This window comes from Rhinoderma darwinii, chromosome 1 (assembly GCF_050947455.1).
Source record: "Rhinoderma darwinii isolate aRhiDar2 chromosome 1, aRhiDar2.hap1, whole genome shotgun sequence".
Classification (NCBI taxonomy): domain Eukaryota; kingdom Metazoa; phylum Chordata; class Amphibia; order Anura; family Rhinodermatidae; genus Rhinoderma; species Rhinoderma darwinii.
In genome coordinates this window covers 579,103,826-579,127,042 of record NC_134687.1, presented here as the reverse complement: position 1 = coordinate 579,127,042, position 23,217 = coordinate 579,103,826, and the positions used below count along the sequence as shown (strand labels likewise).

Genomic DNA, 23,217 nt, shown 5'->3' with positions numbered 1-23,217 from the left:
AATTGATCCATTTTTTGCTTTTTCATTTTCGTTTTTCTCTCCCCGCCTTCCAAAAGCTTTTTTATTTTTCCATCAATAGTTAGGTGTGAGGGCTTTTTTTTTGCGGGAGGACTTGTAGTTTCTATTGACACCATTTAAAGTACCATATAATGGATTGGAAAACGGAAATCTGAAATTGGAAAAAACTGCTATTCCTCCATTGCTTTTTGGGTTTATTGTTTTACATCTATCATCGTGTGGTAAAAACGACAAATTAACTTTATTATGCGGCTCAATATGATTACAGTGATACCAAATTCATTTTTATATTTTACTAGTTTTACAAGAAAAAACTATTTGTTAAAGAAAATAAAAGAAAAATTGTTTTGTTTCACCACATTCCAAGAGCCATAACTTTTTTATTTTTTGGTCGATTGAGTGGTGTGAGGGCTTATTTTTTGCGGGACGAGCTGTAGTTTTATTGCATGAATTTTTTTTGGTACATACAACTTTTATGACTTTTTATTAAATTTCATTTTAGAGCTAAGTTGACCAAAAAACAGCGATTTTGGCGGTTTAAATAATTCATGTGCGTGCGAGTTAAATAATGGTATATTGTAATAGTTTCGACTTTTACAGATGCAGCGATACCAATTTTGTTTATTTTTTAAATTACTGTAGAGTAAAAATTGTGTTTTTTGAACTTTTAATATATATTTTTTTTCACTACTAATAACTTTATTTATTTAACTTTTTTTTTTACACATTTTATTAGTCCCCCAAGGGGACTTGAACCAGCGATCATTAGATCACTGGTACAATACACTGCAATACTAATGTTTTGCAGTATATTGTCATTTTTACAGGCTTCTGGAACAGTGCGATCGCTGTTCATGTCCGTTAGTCCCGGGTGTCAGCTGTAATACACAGCTGACACCTACAGTGTATGGAGCAGGCTTATCAAGTGAGCCTGCTCCATACATCACCCGCCCCCCGCACCACGACGTGCTATTACATCATGGTGTGCGAATGGGTTAATACGCAGCGGATGGTGCAATGTGAAAATTAAAATTTTCCACTGATATGCCATTTTAGTACATAATATTTTGTGCTAAGTTTGTGCCACTGAAGACAAATACCTCATAAAATGTTAAGTGGGTTCTCTCGGGTATGGCGCTGCCATATATGTGGACGAAAAACTGCTGTTTAGGCACGTGGTAGGGCTCAGAAGGGAGGGAGCGCCATTTGGCTTTTGGAGCGCAGATTTAGCTTGGTAGTAGTTCTGTCTTGGGTTTTACTGGTATTTCAGTTTATAATGCGGGGGGGGGGGGGGGGTATATGTAATCTGTGTGGAGAACATCAGGGTATAATAATGGGGTAAATAAATAATAATCCGCAGATGTGTGGCCAGTGTCGCACTGATAAGTGGTGCCCAATCTTATCTGCTTTTGGAACACACTGCACATTTTGTGGGACCCACATATTGTGGGTCGCCGTGTAGTGGCAAGTGGGCTTATACAATTTGATCAAAATGTTAACTAAGAACCTTCTGTTCAAGTTAATTGATTAATATTGTGGATGTGCGGTCCTTGTTTCTCCTCTTCAACCAGTATATCTGCACATTTTGTGTCGGCATATTCTGGGAGCCAGAACTTTTTAATTTTTTCTCCAACGGATCTGTGTGAGTGCTTATTTGTTGCGGGAAAAATCTGTAGTTTTCATTGGGACTATTTTGGGGTACATGTGATTTTTTGATCACTTTTTATTACATTTTTTGGCAAGCAAGCTGACCAAAAACCAGCAATTCTGACAATGTTTTTTTTTTTTTACACAAGGTTCCCCGTGCGCAATAAATGACATTTTACTTTATGCTGCGGGTCGATACAATTACGGCGATACCATATGTATATAGTTTTTTTATGTTCTGTAGCGTTTGCACAATAAAATCACTTTTAAGGGGTTAATTGCCGAAATCAGCGGTGTTTCACCGCTGGCCGGCAACAGCTGACCTCCTGGTTCCGAGTGCACACTGTCATCGACAGTGCAGTGTGCATTGGAAACCACTCAGTAACTGTACGCCCTGGTGCAGGAAGTAACCTCCCGCCACGAGGTACAGTTGCGGCGCAGCGCGGGAACATGTTAATAACCTCATTGATAGCATGCCAACTGTGTGTATTTTTATGCCTGGCGCTCATACTCGATACTGAAAAAATCAAGATGTTTGGAATATTTTGTTTCCATTTTTTTTATCATTTGCCTATTATTAACATATCTATCGATCCTGCGTTTTCCACAATTTCAAAACTTTTCCTTCTTGGTGTTGCAATTTCAATGTTGAGGAGTGTATATTACACAATGTGCGCCATTGTAGCCCAATCCTAAATATATGCAGGCTAAGACAAATATGATAAATATGCCTCTCAACCGTGGTGTAGCACAAAGTGATGAAATTAGATTTGTGCCAGTCTTTGTGCCATTTTCTCATTTCAACTTAATAAATGTGGCCTCTTTTTGGAAACTGTTCACTTTTCTCGTCACAAGCGATGACAAAAGTCGCAAATTTTACTGCAAAATAGTCACACATCGGCACTTTTGAATGCAAAATCTGGCGTAAACTGCTTTCTAAAGGTGGCCCATTGACTTGTGAGATGGGTGGATTTGGTTCACGGTCACGCAGTGACACTACTCAATAAAAGAAGATGAAGTGTCTGCATAGAAACGATGTGATTAGCAGCAACAATAAGAATCATCTAATTATTGCGTAGTGAGCGGTTGAGAATGTTTTCACACCACGCTGAGCACTACATGATTCCTGTAATCTCCGCTTTATAAATTAAATCATTCTTGGTGCAGGGGATGGGTCAAAGCAGTTATTGGATTCAGTATACAGGACTTATCAAGGCAATTCTTCAGCTAAATCCCAGCAGTCATGTGACACGGGAAGTTACTATACCTGCAGTACAGTGCGGTGTACATTAGTCTAGAAAGAAAGGCTCATATATACAAAGTGTTGTAAATCAGTCTTCAAAAGAACGCACCTGGCAACTCTGATACAATGTGTTATGTCCAGTGCAGAACATGAGGGGCGGCGCATGACCCAGGGATTCTCTCTATGATCTTTGGTCCTCTGAGTCATGCACCGCCCCCTCAAGCCATGCTGATCTGAAGATTGGGAAAGCAGAGAGCCTCTCTCTTACCTTACCAAAAAGAGATGGACCTAGGAAACGGTTAAATAGAATGTTTGCTCATCTTAATAAAAGGTGGAGTTTCCCTTTAATACTGGAGCAAATATTACAATGTCTAAGAAATTGTAACACATGGTAACCACTCCTTTAGAACTACAGGTCCCAACATGTTGCATTTTTACATCAGTAGAAGTGGTGGATGCCTAAGACATCAATGTAAAATGAAAGCTCTAAACAGTCCTATAAAATAAACTGAGGAGAATGTGACATCATTGCAAAGAAATGTAATTCATGTTTCTCTTCCCTTAACTCTATCTATCTATCTAGCTACTCATATAATATCTATCTATCTATCTATCTATCTATCTATCTATCTATCTATCTATCTATCTATCTATCTATCTATCTATCTATCTATCTATCTATCTATCTATCTATCTATCTATCTATCTCACCAATCTTTCCTAGCAGAATTACTACTTGAATACATGAAGGGACAAGGTCCAAAGGAATTGTAACTTTCCCTTTAAGAGCTCAGATTCCCTCATTTATACGACACAGACAAAAAGTGGAGGAGTTGCTCATAGCAACCGGTCAGGCACCTGTATTCTGATTGGTTGCTATTGACGACAAGGCCGTTTTACACGTGACCCACTGTATGTAACTGATTAGAAATATTTAGTCTTATGAAGTCACTAATATGTTATTATTGGTCTTGCTCCATATACAAGAGTGACTCCCATAATAAAGTTAAGTAGCTTTTAGGGCACATTCACACGTGGCGGAATTGTTGTTGAATTCCGCAATGGACAGTCCGCAGTGGAATTCTGCAGCAGCCGTTTTTTTCATTTCTTTCTATACATTTTTAGGAAAGTTAGTTCAGACGTTGCAGAAAATAACTGTACGAAAATTAGGCTGTGGTGCAGATTTTTCCCTCCGCAGCATGCTCATGACCTTGCGGAGAAGAAGCGGAATTTCACTGCAGATTTCAGCCTTTGCAATGCAAAAACTGAAATCTGTTTCAAGTCCGCTGTCTTTTCTGCAACGTCTGAATTACCTGTCAAATGTGCAAATGTTGGGGCAGATTCGTTGCGTAAATGCCCCAAATCTGCACCAACATTTGCGGCGGAAAAATTCTGCCACGTCTGAACATGCCCTCAATATGAGAACGGCCCACTTGCAGGGTTGTAATATGCACATAAGCATTATAGATCTGTATTCTGCTGATGATGCCTAGTGAGCAGGCGTAGCTTAACCCCTTAAGAACATGGACATTTTTTTATTTTTCATTTTCGTTTTTCACTCCCATAATGTTTTATTTTTCCGTCAATAGAGTGGTGTGAGGGCTTATTTTTTGCGGGAGGAGTTGCACTTTCTATTAGTAGCATTAAAAGTACCATATAATGTACTGGGAAACTGAAAAAAAATTCTTTGTGGGCTAAAATTGGAAAAAACTGTGATTCCTCCATTGTTTTTTGGGTTTCGTTTTTATGGCTTTTACCATGTGTTAAAAATTTTAACTTAACTTTACTTTGTGGCTCAATACGATTACGTTGATACCAAATTTATATCGTTTTTTTTCATATTTTACTACTTTAAAAAAACAAAAAATGTTTTGTTAAAAAAAAATTGTTTTACCACATTCTGAGAGCCATAACATTTACATTTTTCGGTGGATTGAGCGGTGTGAGGGCTAATGTTTGGCAGGATGAGCTGTAGTTTTTATTGGAACCATTTTTTGGTACATACGACTTTTTGATCACTTTTTATTGAAAACATTTTTAGGGCTAAGTTGACCAAAAAACAGCGATTTTGCCATTTTTTTTTACAGAATTCACTGTGCCCATTAAATAATGCTATATTATAATAGTTCAGAATTTTATGGACGCAGCGATACCAATCTTGTTTACTTTTTTATGTTTTAAATGACTAGAGGAAAAATGGGAAAAGGTTTTTTTTAATATACATATTTTTTTCACTACTAATAACTTTATTTCAATTTTTTTTTACAAATTTTATTAGTCCCCCTAGGGGACTTCAACTAGCAATCATTAGATCGCTGGTACAATACACTGCAATACTAATGTATCAAAGTGTATAGTCATTTTTACAGGCTTCTGTTAAAGAGGCTGTCACCACATTATAAGTGCCCTGTCTCCTACATAAGGAGATCAGCGCTATAATGTAGGTGTCAGCAGTGCTTTTTATTTAGAAAAATGATCTATTTTTACCACTTTATTAGCGATTTTGGCTTTATGCTAATTAGTTTCTTAATGCCCATCTGGGCGTATTTTTACTTTAGACCAAGTGGGCGTTGTACAGAGGAGTGTATGACGCTGACCAATCAGCGTCATACACTTCTCTCCATTCATTTAGACAGCGAATAGTGACACTGCGTTATTCACTATGTGCTGTCTTATACTGACACATTAACGTTACTGAAGTGTTTAGACAGTGACTAGACATTCCTTCCAGACAAGACGGGATGTCTATTCACAATCCCTGCACTTCGTTAACGTTTCTTTGGTACTTACAGCAGAGCAAGCGTAATCTCGGAGAAAACCGCCCCCGCCTCCCATTGAAATCAATGGGAGGCATTTCAGGGCCGTTTTTGATGAGTTTTGTGGCGCGGTTTCCGCGTCAAAAAAACTCTGTGTGAACATAGCCTAAGACAGCACATACTGATCTAGCAGGATCCCTATGCGCTGAGTAAATGAATGCAGAGAAGTGTATGACGCTGATTGGTCACTGACTGGTCAGCGTCATACACTCCTCTGTACTACGCCCACTTGGTCTAAAGTAAAAACACACCCGCTTGTCCATTAAGAAACTAATTAGCATAAAGCTAAAATCGCTAATAATGTGGTAAAAATAGATTGTTTTTCTAAATAAAAAGCACTGCTGTCACCCACATTACAGCGCTGATCTCCTTATGTAGGAGATAGGGCACTTATAATGTGGTGACAGAGCCTCTTTAAGGCAGGGCCCCATGGCTGCCATGACAACCATCGGCACCCCCGATTGCGTTGCGGGGGGGATAAGTTGTCGGAGGGGGCGCCCCACTCTATCTAACGCCTCAAATACTGCGCTCGTGATTGACTGCAGCATTTCAGGGGTTAAACGACCACGAACAGCGCAATCGCTTTTCCTGCTCGTTAGTCCCGGGTGTCAACTGTAAAACATAGCTGACACCGGCAGCGTATGGAGCACGCTCAGCATGTGAGTGTACTCCATATCTCTCCCCCCATACAAGGACGTACCGACACGTCCTGGTGCTTGAGGGGGTTAAGGCTCATTGACCTCAATGCAAAATTTGTAACAGAGCCCCTTACCTACCATGTGTACTTTATAATAATGGTGTCTTCTTATTCGGCAGAGGGGCCTTTGGCCTCTCTCAGGTACCAGGGCCTGGGTGCAATCTTTACCACTCAGACAGGAGGCCAAAATGCGACATTAAGAGGACTTAAAAAAAGACTGTGTTTAGCTTATGAATTCACTACCAGCTGCAAGTGAAACATGAGGCACAAAGTACCTCAGACATTGCATTATTCCCTATATAGTTGGCTCATTATTATCAGGTTATCCCTCAGAATAGAACTTTACCGTGTGTATATAACATTTATTTCAAATATTTTAAGAAAGATACAAGCAACAAAAGTAAAGATACACTATAATTCTTTGTGTAATTAAGGATTAAAATATCTATCCTTAAACTTCAAAGGGGAATTTCCAGTCTGGACAAAAGGATCAAGCAAATGTAAGCACAATAAAGCTTGTGTAATGGACCTCTCCACGAGTCAAGGTGGTTAACCCGTCTGGCAATCTTGTGAAATGGTGCAACGGACGAGTTTTCGTTTGCATAAAACTTTGCATGGAATCGCTAAGATGGAATAAGTGGGAAAAATGCAGTAAGGTGCACAGGGGTCTTATTAGATTGGTAAACGAGAGTATTTGTGAAGGCTTTAACCGTTTTCAGGTTATGTTTCAGACTGGAGGAGAGGTTAGCTACTTCCTCTCATTCATATCACCATGAAATTACATCTCCCAGTATTCCTTGGTAACTTTTGGGCTAAAAATTAAGGCCACATATATTTAATTATCATCACAGTCATCTATTTCACAAAAAAAGAAAATCCCTATCCTTCCTTAGGCAGCTGTAGATAATTTACTGTAGTCAGAAATGATGTGTAACCTGCGTAATTGGGGTCTTTTTCATACCCTCTAAGGCCACAGCAATTTACAGTATAATACATGTGGATGAGATTTTCAAAACCCATCCACACGTAGTGGAAAAAAACTGCATGAAAGTCAGAGCATGCTGCAGATTTTCAAATACTCATTCTTTAGTGGAAATGCTGTGGACTTCACCCCTGCAATGCATAGGGTAAAATCTGTGAAAAATCCACGGTAAAATCATTTGCAGCGAAATCCGTGTTCGCAAAAAGTTTGCTCCGTGTTGACTTACCCTAATGGTTTGTTTGAATGCACATTTTTTTCTTCATGCCTGCTGAGCGGCCGGGCTCTTCCTATGTGATGTAAAGGCTCTGCTGTTTTCACTAAAACAAGGAATGAGAAACTGCAGCTGCATCCCCCACCTTCCTGTCTTCTTTTTACTGTCTTAGGCCCCATGCACACAACCGTAAAAATTGTCCATAATTGCGGACCGTAACGGCGGTCCGCATTACGGACCCATTCACTTCTATTGACCACGGACACCTTCCCATATATTTGCGGAAAGGTGTCCGGGCTGTAGAAGTGTACCGCAAAAGATGGGACATGTCCGTTCTTTTGCTTTTTACGGGCCTGCTCCCATATTTTGTACTGGATCACGGGCCGAAAATGCGAGTGGCTGTCCACGGCCGCCAGCAGCTGACCGTGACCGTAATCGCGGGCCGTGATTATGGGCATGGCCGTGTGCATGGGGCCTTACTCCAGATTGATTGTTTTAGGGCCTGAGGAGGTTTCTGTTAAATGAGGGAAAGTGGAACTACAAGCTGCTGAAAGGTAAGGAAAATGCTACTATCCTCTAATAAGATATATTACTTTTCATATACTCAACTGTTCAACTGATTTATACTATAAAATGCTTTGAATCAATTCTGCAAAGTATATCATCAACACAATGAATATTTTTATTTATAAAGTATATAGTTTCTATGAAATGCTAAGGAAAATCTGCGTTGCTGTTATTTAGAATTATAATGCGCTCTATTTCTGTACTGATAATTCATTTTTGTACTTTTATCTTTTCTGTAACAACACTGAGAGCGGCAGACTACACTAGTGATGTATGCAAAAATTATATCATCTAATCTTTCACCACGGTCGTGTACACATTATGAAGCCTTACAACAAATGTCCTTCTCAAGTGGCTCTAGAATTTTAAGCTGTAATAAATGTGGAAAGTAAGGACATCCCTTGTATATTTTTATACATATCTGGACATATCAATATTTGATATTACAAATACAAAGCGTTTTTTTCCATGATTTTTGCAAAATTAGGGCAAAGAGCGCAATATGACAGCGACATGTGAATCCACCATAAGAGCCATTTTTTGATGTGGTCTTTGATCCAATTTCGAAATCAGTGGTTGAACCATTTTATAAAAATGTTAAGGCTTTGACACAATTCTAAAAATTACAGAAAAAACCATAACAAAAAAAAATTGTAAATATACCCTTACGCCCCCTGAACACGGGATGAAAAGGTGCAAATTTTCCATCCAAATTTGCGGACAGAAAATCCACATTGAAATATAGTACCAGCCATGAAGATGAGATTTCTTCAACTCTGATCTACATGATGTGGAATTTTTCTTTGAGGAAATTGACCTGCGGTGTGGATGTTAAAATTTGCATTATGCCAATTTCTGTTGCGGAGAGGGGTGAAATATGCAAAAATTCTGCAGCAAAATACACATGTGAAATACCAATATACACAGGTAGATTTTTGACAGATTTTTCTGCTTAGAATGACTACCTTAACGGTAGGAACACACTAGACGTAAACACTGCGGATTTTCCGCAACGGATTAATTGCGGAAAATCCACAGCGAATTGCAGTTGCAGCAGTGCGGGTCAGATTTCAATAAATCTCATCCCCACACAGCGGAAAAAATTTGACGAAAAAAACCGCACATAAATTAACCTGCGGTGTGGTTTCTTCAGCTGCAGCATGTCAATTAATGCTGCAGAATTACTGCTCTTGTAGGGTTGTCAGGATACTAGAATTTGGACTTCGATACCGATACTTCGTGTAGTATTGCGATACGTGATACCAAAACTATACTTTGCCAACAATAATAATGAAAACAAAACTTCTTCCATTTTCTGAAGTGAGGCATGTGGTATGATGAATTTTGAACCTCCATATGCCTCACGTTAAGTGCACATTCACACATGGCGGAATTGCTGTTGAGTTCCGCTGCGTACAGTCCGCAGTGGAATTCTGCAGCAGCCGTTTTTTACATTTGTTTCTATACATTTTTAGTAAACTTTTGTTCAGACGTTGCAGTAAATAACTGCGGAAATCAGGCTGCAGTGCAGAATTTTCCCTCCGCAGCGTGCTCATGACATTGTGGAGAAGAAGCGGAATTTCACTGCGGATTTCAGCCTTTGCAGTGCAAAAACTGAAATCTGTTTCAAGTCCGCTGTGATATGTGCAACGTCTGTCAAATATGCAAATGTTGGTGCAGATTCGTTGCGTAATTGGCCCAAATCTGCACCAACATTTGCAGCGGAAAAATTCTGCCACGTCTGAACGTGCCCTAATAGTAATTAACCCCATCATGTTTCTCACAGTCATAATGGACAACATTGGGTTAATTACTATTAATGTGAGGCGCATGGAGGTTCAAAATTCATAATACCTCGTGCCTCACATTAATAAGTGAAAGAAAGCAGTTTTTATTTGATTTTTTTAACAGCGTAAATGACGCTTTAAATTTGTTATTACTGTCGTAACGATACCGAGTAAGTGTATATTTTATGTATTGAGACTTATTTTAATGTTTATTGTAAAAAATGTGTGTGTATTTTTTTTAATTTAACATTACTTTATTTTTTATTTTTTTTACTCTTTTATTTTTAAACTTTAACCCCTTCCCGTCGCAGCAATTTTTCAGATTTTCGTTTTTCGTTTTTACCTCCCTACATTCAAAAAGCCATAACTTTTTTCTTTTTCCCTAAGGCTGGGTTCACACGACCTATTTTCAGGCGTAAACGAGGCGTATTATGCCTCGTTTTACGTCTGAAAATAGGGCTATAATACGTCGGCAAACATCTGCCCATTCATTTGAATGGGTTTGCCGACGTACTGTGCAGACGACCTGTAATTTACGCGTCGTCGTTTGACAGCTGTCAAACGACGACGCGTAAATTGACTGCCTCGGCAAAGAAGTGCAGGACACTTCTTTGCTATGTAATTTGAGCCGTTCTTCATTGAACTCAATGAAGAGCAGCTCAAGATTTACGAGCGTCTCAGACGCCTCGTATATATTACGAGGAGGAGCATTTACGGCTGAAACGACGCAGCTGTTTTCTTCTGAAAACAGGCTGTCATTTCAGCCGTAAATTACAGCTAGCGTGTGAACATACCCTTAATATAGTCCTATGAGGGCTTGTTTTTTGCGGGACGAGTTGTAGGTTTTCGTAGCACCATTTATTTTTCCATACAATGTACTAGGAAATGGGAAAAAAAATATTTGTGGGGTAGAAAATGAAAAAAACAGTGATTCCTCCATAGTTTTTTGCTCTTCGTTTTTATGGAATTCACTGTGCAATTAAAACAACATGTTATCTTTATTCTGCGGGTCAATACGATTACGGCGATACCAAATATGTATCGTTATTTCTATATTTTACTACTTTTACAAGTAAAAACCTAAGTGTAAAAAAGAACATTTACTTTGTGTCGCCAAATTCCGAGAGCCACAACTTTTTTTATTTTTCCGTCGATAAAGTGGTATGAGGGCTTATTTTTTGCGGGATAAGCTGTAGTTGTTAATGATACCCTTTTGGGGTACATGCAACATTTTGATCACTTTTTATTTCATTGTTTGTGGGAGATTAGGTGAACAAAAAATAACGATTCTGGCGTTTTACAATTTATTTATTTTTACGGCGTTCCCCGTGCAGGTTAGATAATGATATATTGTAATAGTTCAGACTTTTACGGATGCGGCGATACCAATTATGTTTTTTTTTTACTATGCTCTAGGGGGAAAATGGGAAAAGGTTTTTTTTCTTAACTTTTAATTTTATTATTTTTTTTTACATAAAAAACCTTTTATTTTACAAATTTTTACTTTTTTTATTAGTCCCCCTAGGGAACTTCAACCAGCATTAGATCGCTTGCACTATGTACTGCAATACTAATGTATTGCAGTATATCCTGATCTTGGCAGGCTTCTATTAAGCCCTGCTAGAGGCAGGGCTTAATAGGAGCACAAAGATGGCGGACCTGGGGGGATTCATTAGGCTTCCGGGCAGCCATAGCAACCATTGCCACCCCGCGATTGCATTGTGGAAGGCGCAATGAGCTGTTAGAGGGGGTCGCCCCCCTCTTTCTAACGATTTAAATCAGTAATTCCACAGCATAAACTGACCTGCTGCGGATTTAAAAAAACGCTCTGCAGGTAATTTATGAACGGTTTCTCAGCTGATTTTTTCCACTGTGTGTGGATGAGATTTGCGCAAATCTCATCCATACTGCGCTACTATACTACACATATTCCGCAATTAAATCCGTTGCGGAAAATCGGCAGTGTATACGCCCAGTGTGTTCCTACCCCAGAGTGTTTACATGCTTGCGTGCTGACCACATGAGTAGGCTGCAGTAACGTGTTAGGCATAGTGACATCACTACGGTTGGCCGTGACTGGCTGGCCCACTCACATGAACAGTTGTTCCTATGGAAGACGCCATCACAGAGACATGTCAACAGATACCATATATTTTTTGTTAGCGGAACAACAACTGTCATTTGGTTGACATATTTGCTTTTCCCTTTTGTAGCACTCAGATATGTTTAAATCACTTTATTTGCTATGTTCCAGAAGAAACGTGTTACATTTTTTTAGATGCTTGCATAAGGTGAGCAGCGGTCCAAGGCCATTCCTTCCATGCACCATCTCATATTACTAACGCATGCTGTTCATGGCTATTTCTAGGATAAATTAAAACAATGGTGTATTATAATGAAATAACGGAATATTAGTCACTTCTTCTACCACATCACTCTGCTCAGATGGTCCTTCAGGTGACATTGACATTAAGAACCAAAACACTTGGTCATGCCAAATTGTTTCTTTGCATTTCTATTATGTGATATATTCATTTATGTTTTGCATAATTACAATTCAACAAAATTAATTCATAAAGTCAACATCAGTCATTACTAAGGACGCAGGAAGCGTCTGAAACGCGTAGGCTCCCTACACCTCCGATACCTCTCCCTACACTCCAGGATACCATTTTTTCCTTTGATCCTGTTTTAACTCGACTAAATTAAACTTGGAACAAGTTTCCATTTTATCTACAACCACGCTGGATCCAACCCTCTCTTTTCTTCTGTAATTCATAGAGGACCTGTCCGGTTTTGTCATTTCTGTCTTAGTAAATACTTGTATTCCCCTAAAAAAAAACAATCCTGTAGTCTTGTTGTGCCATTCCTCTGTTATTCCTTCTGGAAATGTATGAATAAATTGACAACTGGGTGTTACCATTCTCCTTGTCAATAGGGGCGTGTCCCTGCACAGTCTGATACTGACAACTCTAATTGGAGTGGTCAGTGTCACAGATAAATAGTTGACAATTTTATACCTTTCCAGGTGGAATAACAGAGGAACAGCACAATATGGAGTTCTAAGAAAATATGCTGCAGGATTGTTATTTCATGGGGAATAAAAGTATTGACTAAAACAGATGTCAGGAGAGCTACTGGTTCTGTTTTACATAGGACTACAGCTACGAAAGTACTTACAATTAGTCCATAACATGTAAATGGCCAAATATTATAGTAAATAATAACAAAAAACAATAGAGTCAATTGGCTTTATGGTAAAGTGTGCCCTTATCTTCTGGAAAATCACCTGACTTTGCCAACACTGGTTCTTTCTTCTGACACTTGTGCTGTGTGGTGTGACTGGCCTATGGGTAAATACTGCCATTTTGTATTCTAACAAATGTAAAGGGGTTACATTTTGTGAGAAGAGTCCCCCCGCAATTAAGCTGATCAGGGTTTTCTGCTGCTGGGACCCTCAGCGATCAGAATTAATCTGCAGGGGAACCTGAAAACAAGGGTTCAATTTTCCTGCAGCGCCACCATAGGGGAATAAAGACATTACATGATGCTTATTGAAATCAATGAGTGTTGCGTGTAATGAATGGAAATGCTTCACTTTGAAGACAAATTTAATGAAGCCATGCATACAGTAAGAGGTTTTAATTTACTTTTATTGAGGTCAACATCATATTTGAACATGTCACAAACCGGTGGTTTACAGGAGGTTATCTAGAAATTTGGGAATTTTTAGACCATCCTAATAAAACTTTCCATACAGTACATGTTGCGTTTTTATTAGCTGTGTGATATTTTATATAGCATACTGTCTATTTTTATAGTGGAACACAGAACTCCGATGGTCGAGGCACATGCTGGAAAGACATAATAAAATCAGCAACTTCTCTTCCAGATTTCTTTTTCACAGGGTTACAGATATAACTTTAAAACGACAAATTCCTTTAGGGGAAATACAGAGTTCATATAGATCTAGGGCTTACAACAGGGTTAAGGTAATTTATTCTCTCTTGGAACTGAACTGTAGTCCTCAAAATGAGCCAATGGCCATTATCTAGGTATGGAGGATAGACGGCTGACCTTAAGATATTTTCTGCTGTTGAAATCATAAACCAAGAAGATTAGTTATCTAGGCTAGGGTTGTCACAATACCAGAATTTGGACTTCAATATCGATACTTGAGTATTATACTGGTGTAGTATTGCGATTTTCGATACCAAAACGATAATTTGGCAACAATAATAAAAAAAAAATTCTCCCCGCAGACCTCTCTTCCACCTCCAGAGATTTTTTTACATTTATTAATCATGGCGCAACAACCGTGCGCCTTCCATTCTCCCCAGACGTATAATAAAAAAAATTTGTGCCTTTGCTTTCTCTCCGCCAGGACAGCTCTGCATGCTGCGGCTCGTACAACATCCTGACACCGAGCAGCATCAGGGCCTTATATGCGACGCAGCACTCATCATGAGTGCTTTGCACACACAACGCAGAGGCGTAGCTAGGGGGGGGGGGCAGGCGGGGCATGTGCCCCGGGCGCAACCGGGTGGTAGGGAAAGGGGGGGTGCCGAAGAGCAGCTGATCGCTGTTGACAGGCGCCCCGTATGTCGGACACCTGCAGCAGCTTTAGGAAGAGCCAGGAAATTACGGCGTTCTGACTGGGGTCTGTGACGGCCAGGGAGTGGACCAGTCCAGTCACCTGACTTGTCACCTGACCTCTCATCAGTGACATGAGGTCAGATGAGACTCAGGTCAGGGGACAGGTCCACTCCCGTGCTGCAGCCTTCCAGCTCTGCTGTTACACATGCCGAGAAGCAGAGAGGAAGCTCCGCCCACAGCCCGTCCTGACCTGTGATGCTGTCAGCAAGGAGACATGGTGAGTGTCTGTGTGTGTGTAGTGTGAATACAGTGTGTGTCTCTGTGTTTGTATGTGTATATGTTACAGTGAATGTGTGTGTGTGTGTGTGTGTGTGTGTCTCTCTGTCTGTCTGTGTCTCTGCATGTGTTTGTCTCTTACATCTACTACATTATCTGTACTCAGAGAGTTATCACTGTGTTATCTGTGGTGTTTCATAGGACTGCAGATAACATCTACTACATTATCTGTACTCAGAGATTTATCACTGTTATCTGTGGTGTTACATAGGACTGCAGGTAACACTACTATCTGTACTCAGAGAGTTATCACTGTGTTATCTGTGGTGTTACATAGGACTGCAGGTAACATCTACTACATTATCTATACTCAGAGAGTTATCACTGTGTTATCTGTGGTGTTACATAGGACTGCAGGTAACATCTACTACATTATCTGTACTCAGAGCGTTATCACTGTGTTATCTGTGGTGTTACATAGGACTGCAGGTAACATCTACTACATTATCTGTACTCAGAGAGCTATCACTGTGTGTTATCTGTGGTGTTACATAGGACTGCAGGTAACACTACTTCATTATCTGTACTCAGAGAGTTATCACTGTGTTATCTGTGGTGTTACATAGGACTGCAGGTAACATCTGCTACATTATCTGTACTCGGAGAGTTATCACTGTGTGTTATCTGTGTTGTTACATAGGACTGAAGGTAACATCTACTACATTATCTGTGCTGTGTACATATGTGCCTGTGTGGGTATATATGGGTCTGTTTGTGAATGTGTCTTTGTGCTTGTATATTTGGGCCTTTTATGTATTTGTATATGTTCCTGACCGTGTATTTATCTGCCGGTGTGTGTATGTGTTAAGGATCTGCCAGGCACAGCTTCTGTATCCACGCCCATAGGTAATCAGTCTGCACCTGCTTCTATGTCTGTGAGACTGACTCCATCTTCCACCACTCAGGATGGCAGGCTTAGGAGTGGGAGAGCCTATCACAGCCTGGCCAGATGGAGCTAGCTCCCGCCCTCTGTCTATGTATACCTGCCTTTCCTGTTCCTCCTTGCTTGTGATTCTTCTCTGTTGGTTTCCTGGCCCTGTTGCAGCTTCTTGAACTACTTGTCCCTGCTTCGTATTGACCCTGGCTTACTGACTACTCTCCTGCTCTGCGTTTGGCACCTCGTACTCTCCTGGTTTGACTTGGCTCGTTTACTACTCTTGTTGCTCACGGTGTTGCCGTGGGCAACTGCCCCGTTTCCCTTTGTTCTGTGTTTCCTTGTCTGGTTGTCTGTCGTGCACTTACTGAGTGTAGGGACCGTCGCCCAGTTGTACCCCGTCGCCTAGGGCGGGTCGTTGCAAGTAGGCAGGGACTGAGTGGCGGGTAGATTAGGGCTCACTTGTCTGTTTCCCTATCCCTGTCATTACAGTATGTATATGTGTCTGTACGTCAATATATTTACCTGTATGTATATGTTCCAGATGTGCGTATGTATATTTGCCTGTATGTCTAAATATCTATCTTTATGTATGTACAGAATATATGTTCCAGCGTGTCCATATATGTGGTTCATTTCTGGTTTGTGTAGGGGGCGGCAATAGAGAGTCCCGCACAGGGCGCCATCCAAGCTAAGGCCGTCCCTGTTTGTCACCAACCCTAGTCAGAAGGAACTCTACCGCTGCCTGCGCCGAATGACCTCCTCGGCTTCTCCGGTAAGTCACACCAGGCAGAGCGGAGAGTGGTAGCGGTAGGCTACCGCTCACTGGTCTGTTCACAATGTGGCGCTAAGTACAAGGGGGGGGGGTGTCGCTATTTACAAGGGGGGGGAGTGTGGCGCTATTTAAAAGGGGGGAATGTGGCACTATTTACAAGGGGGGGGGAGTGTGGCGCTATTTAGAAAGGGGCAGCGGGCTGTGTGTGGCACTATCTACAAGGGGGGCTGTGTGGCGCTATCTACAGGGGGCTGTGTGTGGCCTCTTTAATTTATTTTATTTTCATTTATTTTTATGTTAATTACATTATAGAACTATATCGCTTGTAAAATGTAGAAATGCTTTTATACTCGAGTTACATTACAAAAAATTGTGAAAAAAATTTACACCTCATTGATTGGTAGGGAAACAAAACATGGCGAGGGGGAAGGAGATGTCGGGAAATAAATTGGGGGGGGGGGGCGCCAATCTGAATCTTTGCCCCGGGTGCAGGAGAACCTAGCTACGCCTCTGCACAACGTTCTGACACTGCCCGGCATCAGTATGTTGTAACAGCCGCGGCCGAGCCTGAGGGGACCCGGAGGGGAGAAGAGGTGGTGAGATGAGTATACATATTATTTATTTAATTATTTGTATTGTCCCATAGGGGGGTAGTCCAATCTGGGGGGGGCAAAGTTACCGAGTCCCATAGTTACGGAGTTCCATGATGTAGTGAAATCTACATCAACTAGAAACTGCCATACATTTCTGCTATAATTTACGCTAGTTTTCTGTCATCGATTATAATAAAATTGTCGGGCTGAGGTGACCAGGTAAAAGAAGCAAAAGTTTAAATTTCCCACCCAAATTGCGACTTTTGGGACTTATTTGGCGTAGAAAGTCGGACATATCCCCCTCCCATACTTTTGAGAAATTATGTTAAGGAGATACCAGGCCAATTTTAAGACCCTATAATATATAGGCAACACCAAATTCCTGTTTTAGAAACACAGCCAGCCCCAGGGCCCCCATACTCTGGAATTCCGCTGAGGACAGTCCGTAGTGGAATTCTCCAGCGGACGTTTTTTACATTTGTTTCAACACATTTTTAGGCAAGTTCGTTCAGACATTGCGGAAAACTCCGCTGCGGACCATAGGCTGGGGTGCAGAATTTTCCCTCCGCAGCATGCACTGTCTGTTGCGGAGAAGAAGCGGAATTTCACTGCGGATTTCAGCCTTTGCAATGTAAAAACTGAAATCTGTGGCAAGTCCACTGTGATATCTGCAACGTCTGAATTACCTGTCAAATATGCAAATGTTGCTGCAGATTCGTTGCGTAATTGCCCCAAATCTGCACCAACATTTGCAGCGAAAATACTCCGCCACGTCTGCCCGTGCCCTCACAGTGCCAGTCACAGTGCCCCTAAATTAGTGACAGCCACAGCACCACTTAAAAAAATGATAGGCACATTGCTTCAAAAAATCGTTGCAGCCTATGTAAGCATATGTAATTCAGGTGTCTAAGAAAGCTGAGTCATAAAAACGAAACCTTTGCACTTTCCAATAGCTGTAAATAACTTACACTGTAGTTCGTTGTGTTTCTGGATTTGCAGTCACTTGTTTGAGCCCAGGCCATGAGAATCCGTCCTATAGTTGCAGACAGGAAGCTATAGCAATATGAAAGCATTTTATCACATCACGCCACATATTTGCAGTGTTGCCAAAGTAAAGTTTATACATTGGATATATTATTTATTTTTGTGGGGTGCTTACATGGACTGATGACATTATTTTACATCTAAACTGGAATTATATATGGAATTAGATGGACACCAAGTTATATTACCTACATGGGATGTAAAAAACAAATACACTGGATATATCAAACAGATGGGTATGCCTCCCTTTGAACATGGCTTTACAGTGTCCTTATACGGACCCCAAATAGTTTAGCCAGTGGCATGCATTAAGGAAAGGGGCACCATTGCAAATCTAAAAACGGGCCCCTTTTTTATAAAAATAAGTTCTGCCATCAAGTAGAGAAAGGGGTTTGTTTCGCCCTGTACACCCTTTCCATAACCTTTGGGCCAGTTCTCCTCCCCTTGCATGTTAACAATGGAGATCCTCTGGAGAGGGGAGTCCCGCAGTAAACCCAGTAGCAAAGTAGATGAGATGTGTACAAATGTCATCCACACGCGCAGAAAAAATCCACAGAAAACATGTGTGGAAACTGACCTGCTGTACGGAGTCTCAATCTGCAGCAAGTCAATTTATCTTGCATAAATGCTGCAGAATTTCAGCAGGGAAATTCTAGACGGAAATTCTGTAGCATTTCAGTCCTGTGTTCATGATGCCTTAAAGTACAGTACACCGTTGAACATCATTTTACAGTTTATATATAGAGTTATTTTATGTAAAAAGTTGTGTGACTAAATAAATTGAATTAATGCAGTTCCAGTGTGAAGATTCTCCTACTGGCTTATGTCCATATTCATGTCCAAAGGAGGCTGCATAATAGAATATAGAGATAAATGGACTTGCAAAGTGACAGGTATTTTTCTAGGCTGGTATTATCATTTTAAAGGGGTTTTCCCATGTGGCACATTTATGGCATATCCACAGGATATGTCATAAATGTCAGATAGGTGCGGGTCCCACCTCTGGGACCCGCACCTATCTCTAGAACAGGGCGCCCTAAACCCCGTTCTAGCATTGCCTGCGATCGCTGACTCCCGGCCACTTCCTGACTTTATGGTTGGGAGTTACGGAAACAGCGTAGCTACGCTGTTTCCATAACTCCGATAGTAATAGTGAACAGCAGTTACGGAAGCAGCGTAGCATGCGAGCTACGCTGTTTCCGTAACAACCATTCAGTTCTATGGGGCTTACTAAATCAGCTTCATGGTTGGAAATCAGCCGACACACAAAGAGGTAGAACAGGGTTTAGGGGCCCCGTTCTAGAAATAGGTGCAGGTCCCAGAGGTGGGACCCACATCTATCTGACATTTATGACATTTCCTGCGGATATGTCATAAATGTCCCTCGTGGGAAAACCCCTCTACGCAATTACCATTTGTCTTCCCCTACTGTTATTGGCAGATCATATAGAGGATATTATTGTGAAAAAAAATATTAAAACATAAAAAAGTATACATATTTGGTATCACCGTAATCATAATGACTCATAGAATAAAGTTAAAGGCTATTTACACCTTTGTTAGCAATTCCTTTTTTTATTGTTAAATGTATTTAGTGTTTTTAAGCAACTTTCAAAATAACTTTAATTAGATTTCTTTCTTTACTTTTTAAAATATGGCTTTCTATACATAGAAACTGTATTGCTCTATCTCAGCCGATTCCGTCAGTTCATCTGAACTAACAACTTGGCTGGGAGCCGATCCTGCGGGTCTCTGACACACAGGATCCAACGAATAACGATTAGATCTAAGTTATCAGCTGGATCCTGTGTGTCTCTGACCCACTTTTAGCCGAGCCCTCAGTTCAGCTGAACGGACAGACTCGGCTAAGACAGAATGATACATAGATTCTGTATCTTAAAAACAAAAAAAAATATTTTTTCCATAAAAGTTATTTTAAAAAGTTGTTAAACAACACTAAAAACATTTATTTCATAAAGAAAAATATGCTTACAAAGGTGGACATAGTATTTAACCTGTTATTTATACCGCATTGTGAATCATCAAAAAAGCTAATCATCTGGCATAAAACAAGCCCTCATAACTATAGCAACCCAAAAAAATAAAACAAATAATAATAATCATCTTTGGGAAAATTAACCCTTAAAACATTTTTCAGGCTTCCATTTTTTTTTTTTTACCAAAGAATATGTTCAAGAAATTGCCTAGCAACAGGAGCTGAAGGACATGAGTGACAATGCAGGACTTCCTTTCCCAGGTGAAGACTTGATGTAGTCACCTAGAAATCCTCATGAGTCCTGGTAGTGTGTATTGTTTTCTCCTGGGAGGATAAGCACTGGTCCCCATTAATGACCAAGTGTGTGGTTCCGCAGGACAGAGTTTTAAAGAATATATAATTGACAAACCACGATAGGCTCAATTCTGTATGAGCTACATATCTTAGGTTCCTAATTAAGAAAATACTTTACATTTACTAGAATTTCAGCGCTAACGCGGCTAAAGCACACATAAGTCTATTCAAACAGAAGAGCTTTGTGCTTACATGAAACACAAGACGTCTTAGAAAGACTCTGCAACTTGTCAGATAGATTTCAAGATAAGTGCAGCTGGAAAATACAGACCCTCCAACACAACAGTGTTCACTTCAGAAAAAACACTCAGAGAAGCATATTCAGATTCACCAAAAGATAGAGCACTCGACCAGGTCAGCTCGCCTGGAAGAGTTTATAGTGCGTAATAAGAAAAATTTCTGTTAAAAAAAAGATATTTACGGAAAGTCCAAGCCAAGATTGTGCAGTGTGGATGTAGCTACCGACCCAAAAGCTCACACTTCTATTATTCTGCAAAGACATAAAACATAGGTTTGTGGACCTACATATGCTTCTATTTTAGCTTTCTGCACATACAGCAATTTCCTCACATATTTCTGTTTCGGATTCCCTTCACAAACGTGTAATACATGGACGGCTCATCAACGGATTCCAACCGGGGAACCCTCCTCTATGACACCCAATTGCCCTAATATGGCAGAAGTATGCTATAAAAGCGTGGTAAGTGCTGGGACCCTCACCTATCGGTAGAACGAAGTTCACATGACCCCCATTTACCGATTCTGTACAGGTGCTTTACCAGATGATTCCATTTAAATCAATGAGATATAATCCTCCGTGTGCCTCTGTACAAGCACATTGTGATACAGTATGGAACCACAGCGGTCTATGGATCAATGTCCGCGACGCAGATCCGTAATTTGGCCATTTGCATCAGGTTTATTTGTTATTGGTCATACGGGGAAGCCCGTCAATCACTAGCAACTAGAATTAAAGTTTGTATATGTAAAAACAAACTTCTAGTGCACTCTTTTGTGAAATACAATATATGTATTTTCTGAGTGGCTGCTAATCCCCCGATAGAGCCCCATGATCAGTCACAGGTCTGTACTCATTATATAGCTTGACGAAAAAAATCAAATTAAACCCTAACAAATGTATACCAAATATGACACGTTGCCACGCTTGATATAGTACTAACAAAAAAACAAACAAAAAAATAATAATTTGTCAAGACATTATTATATAGTGTGCCATTGTCCGCCTGGTAAACAATATTCACAGGGTAACCTATTAAGAACATTTTTTGTTACCAATGGTACCCCGGGCACATCGTTTAACATAAACCCATGCTCATATTACAATGAGGTTTTTGAGCAGCTGTCATCACTTAGCACATAAGCTAAATACAGGCAAGGTGAAAGTACACAAAACATAGAGGCAGGAAGGCCGACACCAGAGATTATAGCGACACTTTACAGGTCCACAGGAGACTAATTAGCTGCAAATTATATGTCATTTTCACATGTGAATTCTCAGGTGAGCTACAAACACACATCACTCTCCGATAGCCACTTTGAAGTAAAGCTCTTAAACTCATTTCCATGAGAATCCAACATTTCCTGCAGACAGAAGTTCTCCAGCTGTTAAATATTCGATTCACCCGTTTCTTACGTTCTTTTCTTTCAGCACAATTTTCATTTTTTCTTTACACCTAAATCAAAGTGATTGCAGGACCAGTAATTAAAATGATGTCCATTTGTATAAGAACTCATACACACATCGTATTTTGCTGAGTGGGCAGGCGGTTCCTGGTGTGGAGTTACTGAGCCAATTACTCGTCCTGCAGCTCCTCTCCTCCTCACCCCACGTCATACTGTTTCACTCAAACACTGGTTGAAAGTAATTGCAGCTGCATCCCCCCTCCCCTTCTTCCTTTCTTCCCTGTTAACTCTTTACTGTTGACAAATTTTTGAGGGACTAAAGAGGGTTGAAAATATATTTATTGGGAAGGGACTACATGCTGTTGGACGGTGCGTTACCAATTCCTCCTAAAAACCTATATTGAAAAGGTTTCTTTAGCCAAAAAAGTGTCTTTTTGCCATCAGTCGGGCTGGTTTAGGTCGGTATACCTTTTTTTGAAGGATGAAATAGCATAGTAGAATAGGCTTTTCGATTCTGCGGTCACCCGAAATAACCCCCCCAAAAAACATTCTTTCTAACATGGGAGCCTATGGGTGTCCTATGGCACTCTATGGCATAAGTCACAGGCATACGTTTAACATATATGTCATGGGTTTTTCAATAGACTTTTATGCTGTATATGTTTAAAGCATACCAGTATAGTCTATAAGTGATGGATGAGTAACAGTGGCATCTGTCAACCATAGACTATATTGGTATTCGTTTAATGTATATGTCATTAAGGGTATGTGCATACGAGAAGTGGCCTTTACGTCTGAAAAGACAGACTGTTTTCAGGAGAAAACAGCTGCCTCGTTTCAGACGTAAAAGCTCCTCCTCGCATTATGCGAGGCGTCTGTGACGCTCGTAAATCTTGAGCTGCTCTTCATTGACTTCAATGAAGAACGGCTCAAATTACGTTGCAAAGAAGTGCCCTGCACTTCTTTGCCGAGGCAGTCATTTTACGCGTCGTCGTTTGACAGCTGTCAAACGACAACGCGTAAATTACAGGTCGTCT

General features: G+C 40.4%; 1 protein-coding gene across 1 annotated transcript in view; it reads right to left on the bottom strand.

The window, feature by feature from the left end:
- Positions 1 to 23,217, bottom strand: part of GHR (growth hormone receptor) — a 378,351-nt gene that overhangs the window by 346,116 nt on the left and 9,018 nt on the right. The window lies entirely within an intron of this gene.